A 12,640-nucleotide genomic window follows, 5' to 3' on the forward strand; every position below is an offset into this window, starting at 1 on the left:
TCCGTTCTTATATTATATTTAAAATCAACTTAAATGTGATTTTAGGTCGTTTTAAGATTCTATCCAACCAACGAAATAGCCATATCACATTTTCAGATTTTACTTAAGACAATCTTAAATATAACAACGGACTACGAAGTTTATGAGACATATTCTATATTGATTACACATATAACCAGCAAATTGCGCGCAATCTGCCAGCAAACAGAATAAATAGCCAGTAAATTCAATCAGAATTTTAGCAACTTTGTGATAGATTGGCATCAATCACTGTTCACATCAAACGTGTTTTGCTAGCAAAGCTTGCTGACTTGACAGAAAATGGGTAGCAGAAATTGAATAGGATTTATACACATCCAATCAGAGAGCAAATTGGTAGCAAAAACGAAAGGTTTTTTTATAGCGCTTTGAACTATTTCAATAGAATAGTAATATAAATCATAATATAAATATTAATATAGAAGCTTTTAATACTTCAGGAATACAACTAAACAAAAATTATAAGTGCAATAATTGAATATACAAGTTCATAAGGGTTATTAGTGAATAAGGATGAGTAATCAATAATTGTGATTAATTGTAACCTCTTATAAATATAAAATGTATATAACATATGTCATCGTAGTTATATCTCACATAGCACAAAAACATTTGGTTCAATTTTTAACTAAATAATAAAATAAATTATAAAAATAATTAAATTTAATTTATAAAACTCAAGATATAATTTATATGAGAATTAAACTTCTATTGCTTCAAATAGGCAGTAAAAAAACGATTATTTATTATCCTACCGATTTCAGTTTAATAACCTAATTCTCTTATTGGATTTGTATCAGATAAAATCAGAAATTAAACTGATAGAAACAGTTATTTAATCTTATATTATTAGTCGCGTCTACAGACTTTATATATATTTCCATTCATATAACAGAAATTTGAATAAAATACTTCTCGTAGCGGTAAGTGAAGGAATTATCAAATCAAATATTAAAAACTTTCTAATACAATCTACATTTATTTGAATGCTTAGAACAGGCAGATCATGTTCAGCTTCTGCTGCCAATCTGCTATTATATTGCATGCAGGTAGATCTTGTTTCGGTTTCGGCTGTCAATCTGCTAATTAGTAGAGGGGGGGGGGGAATTCATGCGCGTATACAAACCCTGCTCAGTTTCTGCTGTCTATCGTCAAGTTATGTTAACAAATTCTACTTGATTTACGCCGCTAATCTGACATCAAGTCATGTTAAATCTTATTCGGTTTCTGTTGCCAATCTTTCGACTTGATCGGTAATACAATTCCTTTTAGCTGACAACGAGCTTTTAGCAGATACTTAGGAAATCTGTTCAAATAGCTTTTAAATTTTGTATAATAATGTTTATTTTTTAGATAAAAGTTAATAATTGTTATTAAAATATGAGTTAAAGTATAAATTACGCATATATGTATACGCCTATATAAGTATACACATATAAATGTGTATATTTTGTGTGTATGTAGCTTATATAATAAGAAACACAAAACTCTAATTGTATATAATATTTGTACATAGTAATTGTATATAATTTGGATATACTAAAATTGTAATTTATTTGCTTCATAAACTGCAATAGGTGACCAAAATTTAGACTAAAAATGCAACAATAAGCACAATTATATTCATCAATTACTAAAATTAGTATTAGATTGTAAAAAAAGTGGTTAAAAAACAAATTACACTGGAACCTCTCAATACTTCGAAAGAAGATTATATCCCTTCACGCGCTAAGCTATGCGTTAAGCTCCCAAGTAACGTGAGAAAAGGTAACGACCTAGCCGTAGTAATGCACAGAGTTGTGTACTCAATAGGTCTGTCCTTTTTTAGCTGAACTGGCTGCACTAATTTAGAATTTAATTTTTTATTTCCACATTGGAAAAAAAAAGACCAGACCTAATATCTTCTCCTACAGCATAGAAAAGACATCCAAGTGTTGCGAATAACCGTCGAGTAAAACAATACCTTCTATGGTCTTAAACTGAATAGAAGATAATCTTATTATAGTATACTAAAACCCCATGTGTGTATGTGTGGTCTATTTCAAAGTTCCAGTGTATATTTAATGATTTTATAGACATTTGTCACTTAATGACGGTCATAAAAAATAAATATACTTTATCCGATACTAGGCAAACCCCTTTTTTGTAAAAAAGTACTTTTTGTATTGCTAATAATAAGTGTAAGTGGTATAAATATTTCGAAATATGTGACAAATGGATTATATAAATAAGAATATATTAAATATATGTTTTGATAAAGTCAACATCTTTGATGTAATTAACATATTCTAGGACCACATGCTTAATTCCATAATTAATTATAGCAATAAAGGTAACTATAAAGCAGAAATAAATTATTCCTTGCGCCAAATTTTATGCTTCTATAATACAAAGTGTAATTTTTTATTTTTTTTTATTGATTTTTTGTGAAAAGATCATTTACCAGAGCATTTCAAAATACATAAACAAGATGACAAGACTGTCATGAGAATACATGTATAATTATATATGATTATGTAATTGTATATAATTATATAATTGTACATTATAATTGTATGCCATATTGTAATTATAATCTGTAACATATATATATATATATATATATATATATATATATTATTGCACATAATATTTTTCTACATCTAAATACATATTCTCCATATGTATTTAGATGTTCCACCTGCACTAATTTCTCCGCTGTTGGAATCGATATCTTAATACACTGAAAGGAATAAATACCTAGATTATGAAGAATATGTAGAAATGTTATATTATATATATATATATATATACGTATATATGTATATATATATGTAAATGTTACAGGTTGTAATTACAATTATATATGAATACATATATTCATAGAATATATATTTATATATAATAATAACTCATGACAGGTTTGTTACCTTATTTATTGAAATGTATTTGTAAAGAATACACATCTACATGTATATTTCTAATTATCGTATTCTTTTCATTGAAATCTTCACGAATAATATGATTTTAAGAAAAAAATTGATATTTTTAATAGACTTAATTAAATGTCAAATATCCATATTATAAAAACTCTTAAGACTAAACAATATTCCTATAAAGGTTTTCTTTCGTACAGTTTCTACTCTTCTTTTCTAATAACACATTTGCAGAATAAAATAGTGTGCTGCGCATTTTGTCTTCCTCTATAGAAATTATGATACTTAATTATATTTATCTCGCACGATTATCTAAGTGTCCACTTTATATTAATTTAAATTTAGAAAAACAAAATTAATTTTTTATTAAATTCTTTTTAAGATTATATAATATATATCTTGTAGTCAATTTTTTCTAAAACTCTTATACTGCAATATCTTCCTTAATATTTTCATTGTTCTCAAGTACATAAGGCTAAATAAATTAACATTATAAATATTATATTGAAATATTATATTGCAACCATAAATTTATAGAATAGATTGAACACTGCGTGTGTGCGTGTGCAGGTGCATGCGTGTGCAATTTATATGAGCGAGCATGTGTGCGTGCGTGCGTGTATGTGCGTGTGTTGTGTGTGTATATGAGCATATATGTGCGCGCGCGCACGTATAATATAATATTATAGAATTATTTTTATTATAAAAATCATACATTTACAAATCATATATTTTTATTACAAAAATAAATCAATTTTACGTATTTTAATTAATCAAGGTATTGCATTGTACACATTGTACAATTTTTACATGATAAATATACTTTCCATTTATCTTATTATATACAAACAATCGATTTGAACTAATTTAAGTCGATATCAGAATCGTTAAATGTAAATGAAAAAAATCTGTTCTGCGTATGTAGTATTAGAATAAAGATGAAACTAAAAGAAAAGTTAAAAATAGAAATGATTTGGTCTCATAAGTTCAAAAATGCAAACTTGATTTAAACCTACAGAAAACATGTAGAGAAAACACATGCTAAAGTACGCACAGGGATAGAAATGCCTTATGGTTGTATATAGTCCTTACAAAAAAAGACTATTAAATTAAAAATATTTAAATATTTATACTTTATGGATAAAAATATTAATATATTTATATTTTGCGAATATAAAAATGAGTAAGATATAAACACAAAACAGTTAAACAACAATATATTTTTAATTTAAAAGAGATGTAAAGATTTAAACGGCCGAAAATTAGATTCAAATGTTGCTTGTGGACGAACAAATAAACATATATAAATTTTTTTTTATCATATTGTTAATGTTTTCTTAACAAATAAAATTAACTTAAAAAATTACCAAAAAACTGAAAAAATATTAATAATTAAGAGAGATATTGAAGGCAACTGTACGATTGAGTTTAAGAGAGTCAAATTTGATTTGTCGAGATTTGCGCACTGCTTTGTTCTTGCCATGATTTCGGTTAAATGAGTTAAAATTTTTCAACTTTTTTGGTGCCATTTTATTGGTAAGATCTCTTTCATAAACTGATCCTAAAATCTGAGAAAGAACATCAAAAATAAAAAAAAGTTTGAAAACTTTAAGTTATTTGCTGTTAAAACGATTTTAAAAAATAAATCTTTATATGTAAAAAGGTTTATTTTCAGAACAATTCATTACCTTTATTTTAAAAAAATCAAATCAATATCTGTAGCCTTTCTTGAATTATCGTAATAAAATTTACAAAAACTGTTGTTTCCAGAAAAACGCAATTAAAGTTTAAAAAGAAATTTTTGCCAGAAAATTGATACTTACGAAGCTCAAAAGCTATAAAATGATCTCCAGGTTAGCTTCCACTGTAGTAGCAATTGCAGAACATCGAATTTGAACAATAGAGACACAAAAGACACGAGGGAAAGTAACTGCAAAATAAAAACAAGTTAGTATTTGCACTTTGTCAGCCGTATACAGTCTTAAATGTTTGGTTCTCCTGAACTCAAATTTGCGAAGTTTAAAGAAAAACAAGTAGGAAAATAATCTTAAAAGATCATACTATCAAGATATGTAAAAAATCAATGGAATTTTCCAAAATTTAAAATCTTTACACTCGTCTTAATAATACATTTTTTATAGCTTATATTATTTACTATTATTTCTGATTTTTATTTTCGATAAAGAATATATTTGTGAAAAATTTTGAAATTTTCATAAAACTTTAAACATGAATATGCCTTGTATGTAATTTGAAAAAGAAATATAAGTATTTCCACGGCAAAGATATGTACAACTCCAAATTCCAGTAGAAATTTTAAATATTTACAAATAATTTATAAATCGTAATAAAAACTAATATAAAAAAGTTTTACATTAATTATCTTGAATACTTAAAAACTTTTACAAAAAAAATTAAAAATTTTGTCATTGTGTTTTTTTTATTGTAACAATATTATGTTTATATAAGAGCACATGTAAAAATTTCTTATTAGAATAATTTTTATATAATTTTATGTAAATTGTTAAATTTTTAGTGTCACTTTTTTTTTATGTCACTTTTAAATGTGACATAAAATAATCCATAATTTTTTTATAATTCTTTTATTACTTTTGAGATATGAATAACATATAAATTTAGACATATATCAAGACATATATATGAGAAATGCACTGTATACATAGATCTTATAACATGGATACGCCCTTCCCTGTGGATAAAAAGAGGCAACAGATGTTACATATTTTCTATCTTTTAATCAAATGTATGAAGCATGCTCGATGTGACATATTAGAAATGACTGATAGTTTGACTGTTTGACATATGTCAATTGATGTCAGTGTTGTTATACTTACATATAATTTAAATTTAAATATTTAATTATATAAGTTTAAATTTGCATATATAAAAAATTTATACTTTTATATTTAAATAACAAAAATGGTAATAGGATATAAGTTGTGTAGTGTATAATTGTGTAGTGTGTCGAAGAAAAAATAGCATTTTTCCTTTCATTCGTAAGTAATTGATAAACGTTTATGATATAAAATGTAATAAAAAACTAACTAAATACAAAATATGTATTTCTCATAAAATAACTCGTTTGTGTTGAATTCAAATTTAGACTTTTTATATTTTTTTCCGTTTTCTATTTCTCACACTTAACAAATTCTTTTTACTGTTAAATTACCAAGAAATAAACCCATATGTAATATTAATGTATAAATATATAAAATATATTAATATTATTTTTTTTATATATATTATTTTTCATATTTATTATTTTCATCAGGCACTGTGTCCGCCACTTGTGCCACGTTTGCACAATAGTCTTCATGGAAATAGAAGGACAAAAGATATTACTCTCTGGCTCTATCAACTCGGTACCATGATTATAGCCATAAGGCATATCCATATTTATAAGTTCTATGACTATATGTATATGCTCTAATATGTGCAATATCTTGATATATATATATATATATATATATATATATATATATATATATATGTAATTCATATATCAAGATAGTTGTCTCCGAGTGTATATGTATGTATGTACATACATAGTGTTAGACGTGCCTTAGCATATAAATTTACTCAAATAATCTAAACGCATATTTATAAGTGAAAAGACTTATACGCAAGTTACATCAGTCATTTGTCAGCCGAAAGTCGTGGAGGAACTAATTTCAGGCCCTTTTAGGCTACTCCTCGGACTTGCTATACATATATCGGTTAAAGCGGACGTTATTTGCCGCTTATCAAAATTGAAAAAAAATACAATTTTTTCCTTGTTAGTATTAGTAAAAATTGTAAGTTTATTAATATTTTTACTTCTCGAATAACTAACAGCCAGAATGCGCGAAAATTTAAAGACGAAGCACGGGCATAGAATATTCCTTGACATCTAGGTAAATTCATATGTTAAGGCATTTCTGATCCCATGTGTACATACGTAATTAATATCATACGTAATAAATATAGACTGCGCATATTTATTTAATCGTATAAAAAAATCATGCACCAAAATTAGAAAGAAATCGACAATGTTTGAAGAATCTATTTATATATTTCTTTTTAACTAGAGTAAAATCTCTTATTACTTTAGTAACCTTAATTTTATATTTAAAAGAGAAAATTGAATTTTTAAATCTTACATTTAAAAGAGAAAATTTTCCAAAACTATTTTCCTTTTTTTTTAATTTTGGTGCAACGCTTGATTAATATATCCAATGCTTATTATGTCTGCATTAAGCACATACTGACATCATCGATTCTTTATTACATGAAATATAATATAAGCTTGATATATATATATATATATATATATATATGTGTTATATTAATATACATATTTACATATTTATACATTATAATTCTATAAATTTTTAACATTGATAAAATGGTAAAGATTACAAAAAGTTAAAACTAAAAAAATTATTATAAATTATTTAATGTTACGTTAAATTATTATAATAAAAAATAAAATTAAATGCTCTATAAACGATTATAGTGCATTAATATATTTTATTTTAATTATATATGTAAGAATTTTTTCTTGAAATCCATAGAAATAGTAATATTGTTTTAAAAAATTCAATTCATCAAAAGAAAAGTATTACAACTTTTTATTTACAATAATATACCCAAATATATTCAAAATATCCCGAGAAAAAATGGATATAGTATGGTCATATGTAAATATACATAATTAAATGTGAAAAAATCTGATGACATATGTCATTTTATATGATTATATATAATAGTATCTAAAATTTGGCGCAATATTATCTTATATGACCATCTATCTTTATATAATCACATTTGCTTAAATCTAATTATATATGAAAATAGATCTAGCCAAATATGATTATATAAAGATAAGATCAAGCGTCAAATTTCGATATTATTATATATGATCAAATCATATTGCGTCAAATTTCAGATTTAATTATACATAATTGGACAAATTAAGGATAGTAAAAGTGCGGAACCAAGGCGTAAAAGAGCCGAATATGTATAATATAAATTAAAATCGAGTTATTTAATAAAAGAGTCAGTTGAGCATACAAAAAATTACAAAGTCGAAGCGCAATATAATCGTAAAAATGGTCGTGGCGGAAGTTACTTCAATTCAAGATTAAGCATAACTAATAAACTAAAGTAAATTAAACATAGAAATACATGGCAAAAGTTTTGGCTTGATTTTTCAAGCCCTTTTGGGCGCAAATAAATTAGAGGTGCAACAAACCAATTATTGTATTATAATTATAACGCAAAGGAGATCAAAGGTATAAAATTCGGAGTTAGTGATATTCATAATTTGCTATCTTAAACCAACAACAACCGAATCTCACGAAGTGTTCAACAGTGCTATACCTCTCTAGTTTGTTAGTTAGAAGGAAAGACAAATTATATTACATATGGTCAGATCACGCCAAATTTTGGATTTAATTATATATAATCATATACAAGGGTAGATTGAAAAGTTCCGACTGGACAAGCAAGAGCAAGATTTTCATCAAATTTCAATACTTGTCCAATAGATGGTAATAAGAGAAACGCAAAGAGTTAACTTTAATGTCATTCTAGCGATTGGTTTGTTTCTAACAGCCTTTAAAAGTGACAGTTTTTCAACAATGGAGAAATAAGAGTATCGCGCCGTGATAAAATTTCAGCTCAGGCTTTCACAGTCGTAAATGAAGGAGCAACATCTCCATTGAATCTAATTCAACTTTGATTTCCGTAAGAGCATTTCCTTTCAAATGAAGAAATTTTATCACGGCGCGATTACTCCAATTTCTTCATTGTTGACAAACTGTCATTTTTAAAGGAAACAAACTAATCACTAGAATGACATCAAACTCTTTGTGTTTTTTTCATTAACATCTATTGGACAAGTATTGAAATTTGATCAAAATCTTGCTCTTTCTTGTTCAAGTCGGAAACTTTGAATCTATAATCACATAAGTTCATTTCTCCTCGGGATGTCAAATTTTATGTAGAAAAATATCAATGGCACCAAACTTATATTTAATAATGATTGTACGAGAGAATGAAAATGAGAATGATTGTAAGAAAGAATGAAATTAATGATTTCGTGAATATAATTTGTGTCATTTTTTATGAAGAGAGAAGACAAATACATTATATTAAACAATATATTCCACAATATACATATAATATAATATACATTATGATGTATTTTATATAATTTATAAAACACACTCTTAACGGATTTATTTATTTAAATGTGATAAATTGAATGCGTGGGCGAGAGGCTTCATCTCTTCCCTGTATTCCTACCCCGAAAAAAAACTAAACCAACTCGAGGCATGAAATAAACTTTGCGTCGCGTTATTAAAAATGTTCATCTTATTATCCGAAACTATGTTCGATAATAACTTTGGTAAACTAGTACTCACATGAGTTTTCAATTTTTTTCACGCAAAGCAAGGTTTATTATTAGGTTTCAGGGGTTCCACACATGAAATATAAGTGTAAACATCATTTCAAACATAATACACAGACCAAAGTACTCTAAATAATATTTATCAAATATATCTTGAATATATTAAAACTGTTAAAAAAGTTATTGAGTGAATAATCACGTAAATAAGTTAGTTGGCTACTAACCAGTCTAACCTATCTATACAAAATACTTACCTTTTAGTAAATATGTAATATATTGTAATAAGTATAATACACATAAGATACTAATAATATTATTAAATTTAGCTATACAGATCTGTGCACTATAAAAAAAAATTTTATCATGCAAGATAATAAAAATTCAATCTAACCAAATGCATCTTATAATTACAATTACATGGTGTTATTCACACAGTGTTACTCATAATTAATTTAATTATTTACATTAGTACTGTTAAATCTATGACATAGCATGAGCGAAATTTATGCAATAAAAAGAAATAAAATTTAGGCCAATTAACAAAGAAAGAAAACAGCGCAATAAGATTTGCGAGTAAAGTTAACCTGCGAGTAAGGTTGCTCATAAACGTCTATTTGAGCAGCTCTTTATACATACAACATACATACATATATACGGAGTAACATTATTATCTATAAATATGTATTTATCTTTAAAAATATAGCAAACAAAAGAAGTAGCACACATGAAGAATTTTTTCGAGAAGGACATTTTTTTCTCAAGTACTGGATACATTTATTTCCAAGATAAAGGCGAAGATTTCTAGATCAACTCGATTTTGTTAAATAAAAAAAATTGAGTTTTCCTAACCATATACTTTTTTTAATATATATCGATTCTTATCATTACTCTGCATATAATAATATTAGAGAAAGAAAGATATATATTTGAAAAAATGTTTTTAGGAGATATTTTGATTTCTTCTCAATATATCTTTTCTTTGACGTTTGTAATCAAATTAAACTAACTGAAATTTAACACGTAAATAATAACAATACTATATATGTCTAACGGTTAGAAAAATTTCTGATTATTCTTCAACAAAAATAGTGAAATTGATTATGGTGCTTGGACGCTCTAATAATAATTTTTACGTAGCGACAAAATTGTATCAAGGAAATTATATAAACAGAAAAACATCCAATACCGTTATAATAAAACATTGAATTCTATACATACTGATGTATACTTTGAAGTGATAAAAGCTTCTCAACTTCTCTCTCTCTCTCTCTCTCTCTCTCTCTCTCTCTCTCTCTCTCTCTCTCTTTCTCTCTCTCTCTCTCTCTTTCTGTCTCTGTTTAAATACAGTTATATCGTTTGAGGTCTACTCTTGTAATATTTTGGATTGGATAATAACGATTATTATATAAAGAACGTTGTAGATAAAACAAGATAAACGTTCTTTTAAATGCAAACGATATCTTTTTCTACGAAGTCACAAGCTATAATTGGTTAATATAAAGACGGTTTATTCCAATATGTATGAAATTCAATGCAATAATAAATTAATTATTAAAGCTCAACAAGGAGATATTTGAGACGTAAAACACTTTCTATAGGCGCAAAAGAGTAACGTTTTTAATCATTTTAGGAATTGTAGCTGTAATTTACATACCTATATCAATCGCCAACATAAACTTTCACTAGCTACTGTATCATGGGTGTTGATATATCATCGTTTTTCTCAATATCATCAATTTTACACGCTAATTAAAAAAAAATTAATCTATTTTAATAATTCTAGAAAAATTACAATTCTGATGTCAATGAATTCAAAGAATTATATTTGTGAGCCACAAGGTACGTTTCGAAAAAGTCAAAAAAAATAGTTACGTGTTCAAAAAAAATATTTTTCCCAAAATATTTAATGTTTAGATATTTTATTCTAATATTTCTATGCGTAGAATACTAAGAATAATTTAAAAAAATGATATGTGTTAAAAAGGTACATAATTCCATTTAAAAAAATTAAGTTAATCTGAAAATTTCTGAAACGCTTTCATCCTTAAAACAAATGTATGCAATATTTTTCAACTAATTTAACTTTCATATATACTACTTCTTTTATTTGCCACACTTTCAAAGATAAATTCATTTATAGTTTATAATAAATTCCTCTGTCTGCATGTACGTGTGCGTGTACGTGAGCGTATATGTGTACGTGTGCATGGTTGTGTATGTGATATGATGTGTAGAATGTAACATAATAAGAATAGAAACCAAGCGTGAAATTCAAGATTTGAAGAACATATGAAAAGAAAATGAGAACAGTCTTTTTATTAACAAAAGAAAATGTAACTAACCAAAACTTTTGAACATTAAGTTGATCATTACGCAAACCTCATAAGCATAAATAAAAGAGAAAGATATTATACCATTAATTTCTGTGCTTTTTTAATCACGGGTTTTACATAAAATTATCTATAATAAGAGCTGCTCGGTCTATTCTTATAATATATATTATATCTGTAATGTAAAATAAACTCAATTTGCTTTTGAAATGACAATATGTATATGTTAAGAGAGCAACATGTGTGCCTCGTATTTTTCGCTTACGAAATATTGTAATATACAATTGTAATTATGCATCATATATTATCAGCTCAGCTATATATTGTGTTACACGAAAGGATAAAATTTTTATTTTATGTTTACATATTGCTCACGAATTAGTGAGTGAATTGTAACTACACGTCCTTCGTCATTATTCATGTCCATATTTTGTCTAATACTATGTCTATTAACATATATTGTAATTTTATATTAAACAGTAGCCTTTACTACCTCTGTAAACTATTTAGATACATCGAATTCTTATTATATACATATGAGTGTGTATTATGTGTGTGCACTAAGCCGTTGAAGTAAATTGTTTCATAACTAATATAATCATAATTAATATTTCGTGTCTGAAAATCTCTGTATTTTAAATATAAAATAATATTTAAAATGTGTTTATTAATATTATTTATAAAGTCCATTAAATTTACTCTATTATATAATCCTTAAATCCATGTAAAAAGTTTACAAACATTAGTACAATTAATTTTCCAACATAATTTCTGGCAAAATTTAAAAAACAAAAATTTTCTTATTTTAATATTTAGTAGGAGTTGAATAATTGTGGGAATGTTCAATTTTGTAATTACTTGACTAATTGGGGCTAATTAACGATGCCGGCAAAATAAAAGTCAAACTAAGTATAGGAAAAAACAAGAAACGCCACTTTTTT

The sequence above is a fragment of the Anoplolepis gracilipes genome, chromosome 2 (genome assembly GCF_047496725.1).
Source record: "Anoplolepis gracilipes chromosome 2, ASM4749672v1, whole genome shotgun sequence".
NCBI classification, from domain to species: Eukaryota; Metazoa; Arthropoda; class Insecta; order Hymenoptera; family Formicidae; genus Anoplolepis; species Anoplolepis gracilipes.